General features: G+C 43.0%; 1 protein-coding gene across 8 annotated transcripts in view; it reads left to right on the top strand.

Annotated features, from left to right (window-relative positions):
• Positions 1 to 13,063, top strand: part of TLN2 (talin 2) — a 395,955-nt gene that overhangs the window by 149,792 nt on the left and 233,100 nt on the right. The gene's annotated exons all lie outside the window — the stretch shown is intronic.

Genomic DNA, 13,063 nt, shown 5'->3' on the forward strand with positions numbered 1-13,063 from the left:
CTGCTTTCACTTCCTCCTGGCTCCGGGACCGAGCTTCCCGATGCCTTTGCCCTGAGCCTTGGGGAGTGAAGGCCGCATGGTTTCCTCTGGGGACATCATTAGGGACCAGTGACCGCACACACCGTGAGCCACTGCCCCTGCTCCGCGCCTGGTCCACACACGCTCAGGTTCTCCCGGGAGGCGTGCAGACTTCTCACCTTGCTTTGAGTCCCCTTACTCCACCTTCTCCTTGGCACTCACTTTTCATAGAGAACACCCCTCCCATCCCACATGGAAAACGGTGGTCCCTGAGGTGCCTCCTGCCCTGCTTCCGTCCTCTCTCCCTGCCAGTGTCCAGTGTGAGGGAAGAGCCCTGGGGGGAAAGGACCTCCTTTTCCCCATCTCCCCAAGGCCTCCCTTTTCCCGGAATCCTTCTCCTCTGGCTGTGGTTTCTCCTTCCCTTCGGTCTACAACTTGCCCAACTGCCTGAATGTTTTTTAGCATCAAAACCCACTGTCCTGGAAACCCTGAGGGATATGTGTTATTAACCCTTTTTATAGATGAGAACACCGAGGCTCAGAGAAGCAGCAGCTTCCCAGGCACAAACAGCTGGTGACTGCCGGCCGCGGGGTCGGAACACGGCTGCCTGACTCCTTGCTCAGCCCCGAGCCTTGGGCCACAGGCTCCGGGAAGGCTGCAGCCTTCTTAGGATCCTGTCCGTTGGCTGGGGCAAGACTGAGGAGGAGTTTTGAGACCCAGTGTAATTGAGCTGACCGCCAGTGAGAGTCATTTGATGCTTAAGCTGCTTAACTCTCTGCTCCTTGATATTTTGGGTACCATCTGTCTTGCCACCTCAATTGTGAATTCTTCAGGGGCTGCCTCTTCTTTTTTCTGTCCCTGAGAACATTTTGTTCATGGTTGCCACTTACTAATGGGCTCCTTACTCCCCTAGAAATTTTTAGCTTTTAGCTTCCACCTAGAAGGCTTTTTAAAAAAACACCATTACTTAATTTCCCTGGGTGTTTGATGAACACTTGACATTTTTGTTTAGTTGAGGTGTAATCATTCCACATGTGAACTTTAATTTGTATATAATTTAATGTTCAGGTGGGACCCATCACTTCTGTGTTGTATCCTAATGTGACTGATAACCCATTGGCATTTTGTAATTGAAGAAATATAGCATTGTAATTGTAGAGGTAAAAGTACTCTAGTGTTAGGGACCCTAATCCTAGCTAGGTCATGGAAATAGTTCTGCTTTATTCATGCTCTCCTAAGCGGTGGTTTCTCCTTGCCTAAAAACATGGTCTCAGCTCCCTCTCCCCTGTAGTTACCGCCTGCCCCCTCGACGCCTACAAATGTAGAATGAAATGACCAGAAAAAGGGAGGATTCTGGTGAGTTGGTCTAGATGAGTGTTTCTGAAAGGAACGGTGGGTAATGTGTTTTTGTCAATAAAAAATAGGATAGATATGAAATATTTGAAAAAAAGACATGCAAAATATAAATGCTTTTATTTTTGTTACATTCAACCAACATAAACACCTTGTCGCGTTGCTGTAAATGTTTACTCTCAACTTCTGCACTTGTCTTACTGCAGAACAGCCACAAACGAGTTGTGGGTGGACCACCCTGTGGGGAGCAGTGGGCTAGACACTTCATTCATCAATTTCCATGGAGTCACTTTCTTTTTTTAACCAAATTACTCCAACTTACTCTGATCTCCGCTGATTTCAAAGAAGCACAGCTGGGAAGCACGTTAAAGTCTACTTACCTTCAGAGGTTGGGTGTAATGTTTGCTCAACTTTCCTTTAAAGAAAAATCAGTGTTCAATATGAAAACAAATATATGTATGTATATGTACGGCTGAAACATTATGCAATACGCTGGAAACTGACACATGGTAACTCAGTATACTGCAATTAAAAAAAAAAGGAAAAAGCATCAGTGTTCAACCCTCAGTTGAGTCAGATGGTCATCATTTTGGTCCTTTGGAAACCAATAAAAGGCAGGTAAGTGGCTTCCCTCCTGGTTTGTGGAGAATGCCCAGCCCTCCATTGTCTTGTGGGAGAAACGTGGGTTTGAATATTTTCTCAGCTGCGTAGAGTGAAATTCTAATACTCAAAGTCATAACAGCCAGAAGAAATGTTATATTCTGATTGTGAGATTAAAAAAATAGAGACTGGGAATTGCTTTTTAAATAGCACAGCATTTAAGTGTTTTAACTCTCAGTCTGAAGAGGTCTATCTGGTGATTATGTGATATTTTACGCTCAAGGTAACTGTGATTGTCTTACTGGAACACTTAAATTAAATATTTAAATCTTAATGGGAATTGGCAGGAACCGTTAGGGGAAGTAGACAAAATAATTCCAAAGAGAAGTCCAAGTGAATTAATATTAGCTTTAGGGTTGTATTCAAATAAGACTAGTTATGGTGGGTTGACGTGAAGCCTGTATATGCTGTTGTGGAAAGGAATCAGAATCCAGAAAAGCTGTGTGCTAGAAATGTAATCTGAGACATATATAATTTAAAATTCTCCAGCAGCCACATTAAAAAAGGTGAAATTAATTTTAATGTTTTATTTAACGTAGTACATACAAAATGTTAACGTTTCAAAATGTAATAAAAAATTTACTAATGAGTTACTTTATATTCTTTATGTAGTCTTCAGAATCGGTGGACTTGACCCTCACTGCAAGTCTCGATTTGGATTAGCTCCCCAGCGGGTGGTCTATGGCCACAAACAGCAAGTTGCTGTGCAGATGGAGAGAGAGTCCACAGTGAGGGAGATAATTTGCACAATTACTCAAGTGGTTCTATATTTGAATTCTGATTTGGTCCAAAATAATGTTAAATGATTTCACAGTTACCTTAGAGGGGACAGCTGGTGGACCCCTCTGGAGAGGTATCCCCTCCCCAAAGGCCTCTGGCCACCTGCATCAGTGACATTTTGCAGGTCAGCTCTGTGGACGGGCTGGTTAATCGCACCCAAGGGCGAGGAGGGAGTGCAAGATTTGCCTTCACTTGTTCCGTGAGGACAGAGACCGAGGGAGAGAATCAAGCAGGACGCTGCTTTGTATTTTTGTTTTTTATTTGAAGAAAAAACAGATAATGGAATGATTCTTTTTTAATGAAAAGTTAATATGTAGGCAACTTGTACCTACAGAAGACTTTGCTGTTTGAAAGCTAGGTACTTCTTGATTCTGTTTTTATTAGCAAAGAACAAGTAGAGGCAAAGTTACTCTAGGTAGCGGAGCCACTGCTGGGAATGACAGAGGAACACATAAAAGGGAAGTAGAAAGTCCTAGTTGTGTCTAAGCTGAGCTGGGAGCCTCAGAACCCTCATGCCCTGACTTCCTCCTTAGGAGCAGGGGTCTGGGGGGAGGGGGCGTGGGGGCGCCCTGTGCTGCCGGGAACCCTAACTCACACCTGCTCAGCCTGTCTTGGTCATCTGTGTCTTGCTGTGTGCAGCGGGGACGGAGAGATGGCCGTAACTTTACTGGAAAAGCGTGGAGTTTTTATTTTTCCTAAGTGCAAACAGCTTCATTAAGCATTCTTCTGATTTAAAAATACTAGTTTTATAAGACAGTTAACATTGAAAGGGCCTGAGAGCTGGAATCATCTCTAGTGAAGGAGATTTGCACAAGGAAGTAAGGGGGATCTGGATGAAATGGGGATGACTATGAGTTGATAGTTGCTGAAGCTGGGTAATGAGTACTTAGGGCTTTATTATTCTCTTTATTATCTATTTGAATTTTTAATAGAAAACTTTAGATATTTAGATGGTGCATAAAGGTGTAAAGAAAAAGCTCTGGATTTCCATTATTCGAAAATAACTACCGTTAACTTGAAAACCATCTATTGGACATTCCAGTCTGTGAAAATGCCTTGAAGAAGTCAGGAAAGATGTGAGTCCTGATTGTGCTCTTACAGAGATTTGATTCTAGTTCCAGAGCCTAGAGGTCACGTACGTGGACAAGAAAGTCAGTGTCTGCTTCAGGTGTATTTTACGCCAGGCCTTACGCCTATGTGGACCTTAGGCTGGCTTGTGAGGGAGGTTCTCCTGCAGTGAGGCTCAAAGGACCACATGGCCCATGAGCACTCAGCATAGGTGTAAGGAAACCAGGGTGCCACTGGCCTTGTGTGACTGAGTGCCAGGCTCCATGCCGGGCACTTGAGGATGCCTCAACTAGTGTCATTGTGGAACCTTGGGAAACCAATATTAGAAGGCGTACAATATGATATAATGAATTGCCAAATTACGCAGAGAAATTTACCAAGACCCATGAAAACTGAGAGAACAGCATGAGCAGGGGAAACCACATGGGAAAGAAGGCTGCTTGGAAAAGGGGGAACTTGGAATGACAGATCGGGGACAGGGAGGAGGACACATATGGCTCAGGAGATTTAATTCTTAGAATGTTCTAAGAGGAGGAGGAAGCTTCAGTAACAAAAGGACTGTTTGGTGTGGGGTATTTTGGTTTTGAATGAAAAGTACCTAAACGAATCTGTAAAGAAGAATCATTGACCAGTTGAGCACAGATAAGAGGGATTTAGCTTTTTGGAAAATGAATCAGGTGGCAATTCTTGAAGACCAGATTGCACATAGTAAGAGATATTCGGGCAGCCAAATTACTTTGGAAAGATGAATTCTGAGGGATACAATTGCAGCTAATCAGAGCCAAGTGATGGCAAGTTCTTATTGTTAAAAAATAAGTGTCTCTGATTGCCACATTATGTATACCTGAGTAGCTTACTTGTTCTTGATTAGCCAAACCATCTTCCCAAAGGGCCCCATGTTCTTGTTTGTAATACCTATTTCAGGTTGCCCAGAGCCTGATGAAATTTCACAGTGCACCTTAATTCTTCCTCTGACTTTTATGTTGTCATATGTTGGCTCACAGCCCCTGGGCAGCCGGGCTTTGAGGGCTGGAAGAACGAGCCATTATGCTTGTTCACAGGAGTTTAACGAGTCTCCAAATGGGAAGGCCACTCCTTCTCTTGGCCACAGTGCTGGGATATTCCATTAGAGTTGATGGGTTTTTCATTGGCATGGAAAATTAGATGGTTTACCCCTTAGGAAGTCTTATTCTCTCCTCATGTTCCTCAGTTGAATTACGAAAGTACAGAAGAAGTTCTTGAGGTGCTAGCATGAAGGAGTGGCCCTCAGATTAAAGGTTGAGATGGCAGCGACAATAAAAGTGGGGGAGGATAGAGCTTCTCAGCTCAGTTCTAGCAGGTGGAAGCTCTGTGTGGGCAGCCCCTGTTCACCCTCACTGCTCTGCTGTGTGTAAGTGATGTCCAGCTGGCCGGGTGTCTGGCTGGACCCCAGATCCTCCATCCCTGCTCCTATGGGCCATGCCCACCTTGTCTCACTCTAAACCTCCCCCAGCTCTGCCAGAGGAGTTTCCCTGGCTTTGGTTCCTGGCGGGGGGGGGGGGGGGCATGTGTAGCACCACACCTCCCCCTCTTCTTCTGGCTCGTTTTATTTCTATTTTCTTAGACTTTATTTTTTGCAGTACTTTCAGGTTCACAGCAAAACTAAGAAGCAGAAGGTAAGCCCAGTTCCCAGGAAACCACTGACCTCGCACACACACAGCCTCCCCTATTATCACCATCCCTCACCAGAGGGTACATACATTACAATTGATGAACCTACATTGTCACATCTCGTAATCACATAAGATTCATACTTAGCATTAGGGTTCACTCTTGGTGTTGGACATTCTAGGGGCTTTGACAAATACATAATGCCATGTATCCACCATTGTAGTATAATGCAGAGTAGTTTCACTGCCCTAAAAATCCTCTGTGCTCTGCCTGTTCATCCCTCCCCTCAGCCCCCAACCTCTGGCAACCACTGGTCTTTTTACTGTCTCCATAGTTTTGCCTTTTCTAGAATGTCATTTGGTTGGAAGCATGCAGTGCGTAGCCTTTTCAGATTGGCTTTTCACTTATAATTTGCGTTTAAGTTTTCTCGATGTCTTTCCATGGCTTGAGAGCCTATTTCTTTTCAGTGCTGAACAAGGATCCAGTGTATGGGTGAATGCTGCAGCCTCTAACCTCACCTTCCTGACGGAAATGCACTGATGGTTGACGAGCAACACATGTCTCTTCCTGTGTCTCAGGTTCCACTGTAGGTGCTCTGCCTGACTCTGTGCTCTCCCACAGGGTCCAAGCTGGAGTGAGCATAACGGATGCTCTTGAGGGGTTCGGATGGGGAGTAGTATAGAGGGACATATTGTTGTACCATTTCTGTAATCGTTAAACCTCAAGAAGCCTTTGCTTGCTTTCGGGATGGGAAAAAAGGTATAAGTATGAAATGCTGTATTTCCCTGATTGACAACAGGCCGAACAGGAGAGATGCTCACTCAGACACTAGGTTTGTGGCAGGAGAGCGAGTCATCGGCCAGTCCCCGGGACTAAAAGAGGAAACGGGGAGGTGGGCAGGGGGTTTTTAACTGCAACCTTGACCTTGAGGTACCAGGAAAGAGGATCCTGGAGAGAGGCAGCCTGTTCTCTTCAGTGTGGGTGTGCATGGACACACATACACCCCGACGCCATCCAGACCCTGCTGCTGCACCCCAGCCTCTTAAAGCCCCTTGCTCTCATCCCCAGTGCCTTATTAATTATCTAAGATATATTTGTTAATTCTTCAGATATTTATCGAGCACTTAATGGGTGTTAGGGACTGTGCTCCGAGCCTACGGACGGGAGCCACAGCTCTTGCCCCCTGGGAGTTCACAGTCTAGTGTGGAATACATATCATTCAATGAAGTCTCCCTGGAGTAGGTGAACTTGATGGGCTGCCAGGTGAGCAGAGGTGTGGGGGGCTGTGTCAGGCACGGGAGACGGGAGGTCAGAGGCCTCTGCAGGGAAGCAGCACTGCAGGTGCAGGGTCCAAGGGGGAGTGTGGCCTCGGTGGTGCTGGCACTGACTCCAGGACGGGCGAGGTGCGGGGCGAGGAAGTGAGCCCCAGAGATTCCTGGAGCCGGGAGCTGGGGACAAACTCAAATGACTGCCCTAGATGGTGTACTCTGGGGTGGAGGGGAGCTGGCCCGCGGGTGGCACTGGGCAGGGCTGCTGCAGTAGATGGGAATGTCGCCCAACAGAAAGTTGGGAACTACCAAACAGGAACACCCTGGCCATTGACAGCTTTGTAGGGGGAACAGGGGTGGGAAGGGTCCAATCAGTTTAATTTTCTGAATGACCAGGGAAGAAGTAAAATACTATTTTCCTGCTCTTTCCTCTTCTTCCCCTTAAAGGAAAAGCAGAATTTTTTTTGTCATTTTGTGACTGGTTTATTTCAGTTAGCATAATATGCTCAAGATTCATCCATGTTGTGGCATATGACAGGATTTTCTTTATCTCAAGGCTGAGTAATAGTCCATTAGATGTATATATCATATTATCTTTATCCATTCATCCATCCTTGGGTCTATTTTTATTTTAGGTAAACATTTTTGTTAATATGTATTAATTAATTTTTATTTATTGAGATAATAATTGACATGTAACATTGTGTCAGCTTAGGGTGTACATGGTGTTAATTTGATACATTTTATAGGTGTTGATACATTTCTATATCACAAGAGGGTTACCAATGTAACATTAACTAACACCTCTATCACTTCACATAATTAACATTTCTAGAAAAAGCAGAATTATTAATTGTTCTAAAATGCATTGTCCTATTTTGTCTTAGTGAATCAAGTTTAGCAAAAACATTTGTTTTTATTTGTTCATCTGAAGGGGTTGCAACTTCTCAGGGTAATTTTAAGCATTCTGTTCAGAATATTGAAATTAGTAGTTTATGGTATTTCTTGATACCTGAACTCCATGGTTTGTTGCTTTTTTCAGCAAATTGGTGATTAAAAAAATTTTTTTTGGTGTAGTTGCCACTTTCTAAAACATTCATGTGTTTCTTCTTCCTTCACCCAAAGGGAGACTCTCTTCATAGCTCTGACTAATTGAAATTCCTTGTTATTTGAATGTTAGTGAATTGGGCTTTTATTAAAAAAAAAATTGGTTGTAATAATGTCCTGAATATGGTAGTCTAGAGACAGAAAATTTCTTCTAAACAAAAAGTCAAAGGAAAAATTTCTTTTTGTGGGGGTCGCAAAGGATGGGAGATGATGGAATGAAATTGGCAAAACAAACTTTTTTGAGAAAAGAGAAATAGGAAATTCTTTCAGAGTGAGCATTTCAGAGTCAATTTAACAGAAAACTGTAGAGTGTATATTTTGGCCAGTTTGGCCATAAAATAATGAGTTAATGATGTGCTTATGTAAGCTTATTTATTCATTTTTTTATTCGTATAGTCGACTCTGTGGGGCATCCTTGAACCCACACTGTTCCAGGGCTGGGGGTATAGCCGTGTACCAGGTTGAGTCCCTGTTCTCATGAAACTTACGTTCTAGCCACTCACGTTACTAATTTCATTTTATTTGTATTGTTACATAAAGACATATAAATGCAAGTGAGAGACGGGAACAGTGAATTATAGAACAGCGGGGAATTCATGACGTTTCTCAAGCTGCCCAGTTGGGAAAAGTCCACAAAGACTGGGCGAGGTAAAGCAGTGTAATTACAGCACTTCCCGAGCCCGTAAACAGAGTTTCACACCACTTTGCATTGCTATTGTTTGCACCCCTAACCTGATCCTTAGAGGCCTTGTGCCTTCTCATGTGATTGTGAGTGTAATGGGCAGAGTGAGCCTTCAATCGTCATTTGCATAAAAGAACTAATTATAGCATTGTTTTCCAAACTGTCGCGTGGGGTACTTGTACCAAGACAGACTGCAAAAAAGTACAGGAATTTGTGTCCAAATAAGATTGGAGCAACTTATTTATGATCAATGTTCGCTCACGAAGTTGTCCATACTATTCTTGTATTAGAGAAACTCCTTCATTTGGTTTAAACCAGCATTTCCCACATGTATATTGAGAATCTTTTTTGGCATGTAACACCTCTTCCTAGTTTGCTGGAATGGTGCTTTTAGAGGAGTATCGAGGAATTTCTGGAGCCTTTCTTTCTGCTCTGCAGAAGGCAAGGTAGTATATCATTCCTCATCTCTGAAGGCCTTGGGCATTGATGCTTTGAGCTTGGCTTCACTAAGTTTCATTTGACCTAAGAACTCAGCCTCTAGCTGGAAAGTCAGCCAAGAGAAGCCCTGAAAGGAGAATCGGGCACTTTCCCTTGGAGGCAGATACCTTATGACACCCTTAAGCTGAGCATCCTTCATCCCTGAGCTGTGCTTGCAACGAACACATTCTCAAGGTTTCAAGGAAAAAAAAAATCCTTGGCAAGTCGTAGAAGTTGGAAGAATTTTGTTTTCACAGTTTCTCCTCTTTTCTCTCTTAGGCTCTCCCTGTCTCTGTTTTATGGTTACTGAAAAATTATTTGGCTTCTTTCTTGTTGGATTTTATTCCTGAGCAATTAGTAATAAATGTGTCCAATGTTAGTGATAACTTCAAGCTAAGAGTCGTATGTACTGCTCATCTTTAGCTAAATTTAATGGATATCCTGCTGCTTTGTTTGGTCTTACCTTATAAAAGCACTTTGGTTAACGTAGGGCAGCAAAAACACTTGGGATGGTGCCCATCCGGGCCTGTCTTTTGATTTGTACGTTCGTGTCGATGGGTCCAGGGCAAAACTTGAGTGTGGTGTTCATCTGTTCTCCATCTTTCAGTGAAATGTGAGGGCAGATGTGTTTTTGGCTCCTTGGGGTCTGTACTCCATTGTGAGATTTCAGCCCTGTGCAATGTGCAGCTCCTTTGAGACCCCTTTGCCTCCTCAGATCCCCTTCAACTTGGCCCCACATTCCTATGGGGATTACACTGAGTGAAATGTGGAAAACAGAATCCATAAAACTCTCTGTGAAAAGGTGCCTTGTATGGTCTCAACCAGATTATTTATTATGTGTTTTGCTTCCTTATTGCTGTTAAGATGATAACCGATAGTAGATATTCCATTTCCTGGACACTTACCCGGCTCCAGGCACTGCGTTAAGAACTTCACCCATACATTCTGATTTCACTTCCACATCTGCAGTGTCTCGGTATTACCATCTCTGCTCTGGTGACAGGCTGATCTAGGGCTTGGAGAGGTAAGCTTCCCCAAGGAGGTAGGAAGTGGTCTGAGATGCAGAACCAGGGAAGCCCTGCTATTGGTGACAAGCCAGTGTCTTTTGCTGCTTTTTGGTCACATCTCCGTATGCCTCTCAAAGATGGTAGAACTTGGGAGCTGCCAAGTGATTTCTCATATGACCCAGAGAAGGCTACTTTAAGGCAACGTTCGTTCCTTGAAATAGCTCCTGGTACCTTATAGTAAGTTTCTATATAATTGGACATGTCTTATTCACGTGTAAAAAAAGCATTTTTTACATAGGTGAGTGTCCTACGTAGAGACATACTTCATCCCAGAGTTCTTTAGGGACCGTGTTCCGTTCAGGCAATGAGTTTCAACCTATGGGCAGTTTCCCTCAAGGCTCGCACGGAGCTGGAACTCACATAAGACCACGTGTGACTCTTGAGCGTTGCTGACTGCCTTAGATATACTGTCGCCTTGAATGCTTACAATGGCCCTTTTCTTGGGCATTGTTACGGAGGAGGAAACTGAGGCACAGAGAGGTTAAGGCACAATAAGGCCAGGCGACTAATTAATGACAGAATCAGGATCAATCACTGTACTTGAAACCGCTGTGCTTTTGCCTCCCCCAAATGCAGTGTTGTGTCTCGTAAACCCTAATGCATCTCAGCCTCGAATGCAGACTTGCCCGGCTCCCCATCCATCCATCCATCCATCCCCATCTGTGCACTGAGGAGGGGTCAGCAGCTGGCACTGGCTGGCCTGTGGGTTTGTCTGGGTTACACCCTGGAGGTGCAATACTTTAGTTGAGTCTTTGATTGCTCATCTTTGAGGTTGGATAGTGGTTCTTGTCCTTTATCTACCTTCTAGGGAAATTTTCGGGGGGTGGGGGAGAGAAGGAGGCTTCAGGAGATAAAGGTGGATTAATTAGATTTGTACTTGGCATCCAGCACACCTATAAAGGGATCTGTACCTCTGTGCCTTTTTAGCCAGGTTTATAATTATGATATTATGGGGCTCTATGTATTATATGGAACTTTTGAACCTTTCAGAGTAGGGCAATGAGAAGAATAAATTTGTTTGCTGGAGATAAAGTGAACATAATGAGCCCATTATGGGAATATGTTTCTGTATTTTATAGTTTAAATAGGGAAAAAAAAACTTTTCACCTGTAAATATAACCCAATAAAAATAAATCTGCAGAGTGGTTAAAATATGATAATAGAGACTATTTTAACCATTGAAATGGCCTGTCTGGATAAATGTGTCCTCCTTGTGTTCATTCTTATTCAAATAGCCTTTTCATCAGTTCTCATATTAGTCAGGAATGAACCCACCTGTCTCTTAGAGTAGTTTTTCCGCCTTTGTTAGACTAGCTTTGAGCGGCTTGCTTCAGTTACTTGAGCTGTAGGTCATAAACAATACATGACATTGTGCACGATAAATCTCCATTCATGTGATTACACGATTTACAGTTCTGCTTTCAAATGGAATGGAATGACTGAGAAGGTGGAAAAGAAAAAGCAGCACTGTATTACACGGGACTCCTTTGTTCACCACTAACAAACCCGCTGGAGCTGGCTTGAGTCATAAATGAGATTTACAAGGGGACAGGTGTGGACAAAGGCAAGGACGAAGTGGCCCTCAGGACTGAAGAGAGGAACCAGAGATGAGGAAGGGAGCTCTCCGATCAGTGTTCACAAGCACACGTGTGACACAAATGTCACTAGGGTGAGAGAAGGAAGGTAAAATCTGTGCAGTCTCTTTACCCTCGAGCACAAGATTAAAAAGTAGCTTTATTCTTGGGAAAAAATAACTCAGGCTCATTATTTGAAATTCGAACAGTATAAGAAAAGTAAAAATTGTATCAAGATTCTAATAATCGGGAGCAGTCGTAACTATTTTAATAAACATCCTTCTTGGCACGTGTAAGGACATCCAGGAACACAGTGGAAGCATTCTGTTCTTGGTCATTTCCCTGTTTGATTCACTCAGAAGTGTATCGTGGATCTTTTCATATCAATAAATATCAATAAATACATGTTTACTTAGCATCTCCTATTTGTGGACCTTTAGGATGGTTACCTTTTTGTCCCCTCGTGATGATAAGCAGGGCTGCGTATTTCCATCTGTCTTCTTTCACAGCAATCAAATTGGGTAAATTCTCTGAGTGAATTCTTGGAGGAGGGGTTGCTGGATCAAAGGGTTTTACATTGTACACTTTACATGCTGACATAGTTACCTGAGTGGCTACATCCGTTAACAATAGCTCTTACCAGTCTTGGGCATCCCTACCCATCTGACGGGTAAAGTAAGACCTCAGTTTTCTAAAGTGTACTTTTTCATCATTAGTATAGCTGTGTATCTTTTCATATGTTTATTTCTCTTCTGTTCTCATGGAAAATTGATTAATTTGCTTTGTCCATTTTGCAGGGGATTATTAATTTCATTACCAATTTTTAAGACATTTTTGCATTAAGGATAGCAACCACTCCTATGTCTCTTGTATAAATATTTTACCTAGTTCCATATTTTATCTTTTGACAAAAGTATGTAGGTTGGTTTGTGCCTTTTTTTAAAATTTTTGATTTGTTTTTGCTTTTCGTGTATTTGAGATTCAAAAACATGTTGCCAAATGTCTTGGTTCTTGAGTTTCAGATTTGGATGTCATGTTATAAAGACCTTTCTTATCCCTGTATTATAAAATTGTTCGTCTGTATGTTCTTCTAGTACTCATATGATTCTATTTTGAGCTTCTTCTCTTTAAATAGAGAGAGAGAGCGTGTGCTAGGTTTTTTCCCTCCCCCTAAATAGCTTACCACCACCATTTACTAACTAGTCTCACCTACTACCCGGATTAGATTACATGTACGTTGTCTGTTTCATACGAATACTTGACTCTGTAGCTGCGTGTTTATTCTGGTTCACATATGAGTTTTCACTCAGACTACTGCTTGTTAATTGTGGCCGGCCCATTTTGTTGGTTTCAACAATT

This window comes from Camelus bactrianus, chromosome 6, assembly GCF_048773025.1.
Source record: "Camelus bactrianus isolate YW-2024 breed Bactrian camel chromosome 6, ASM4877302v1, whole genome shotgun sequence".
Lineage (NCBI taxonomy): Eukaryota > Metazoa > Chordata > Mammalia > Artiodactyla > Camelidae > Camelus > Camelus bactrianus.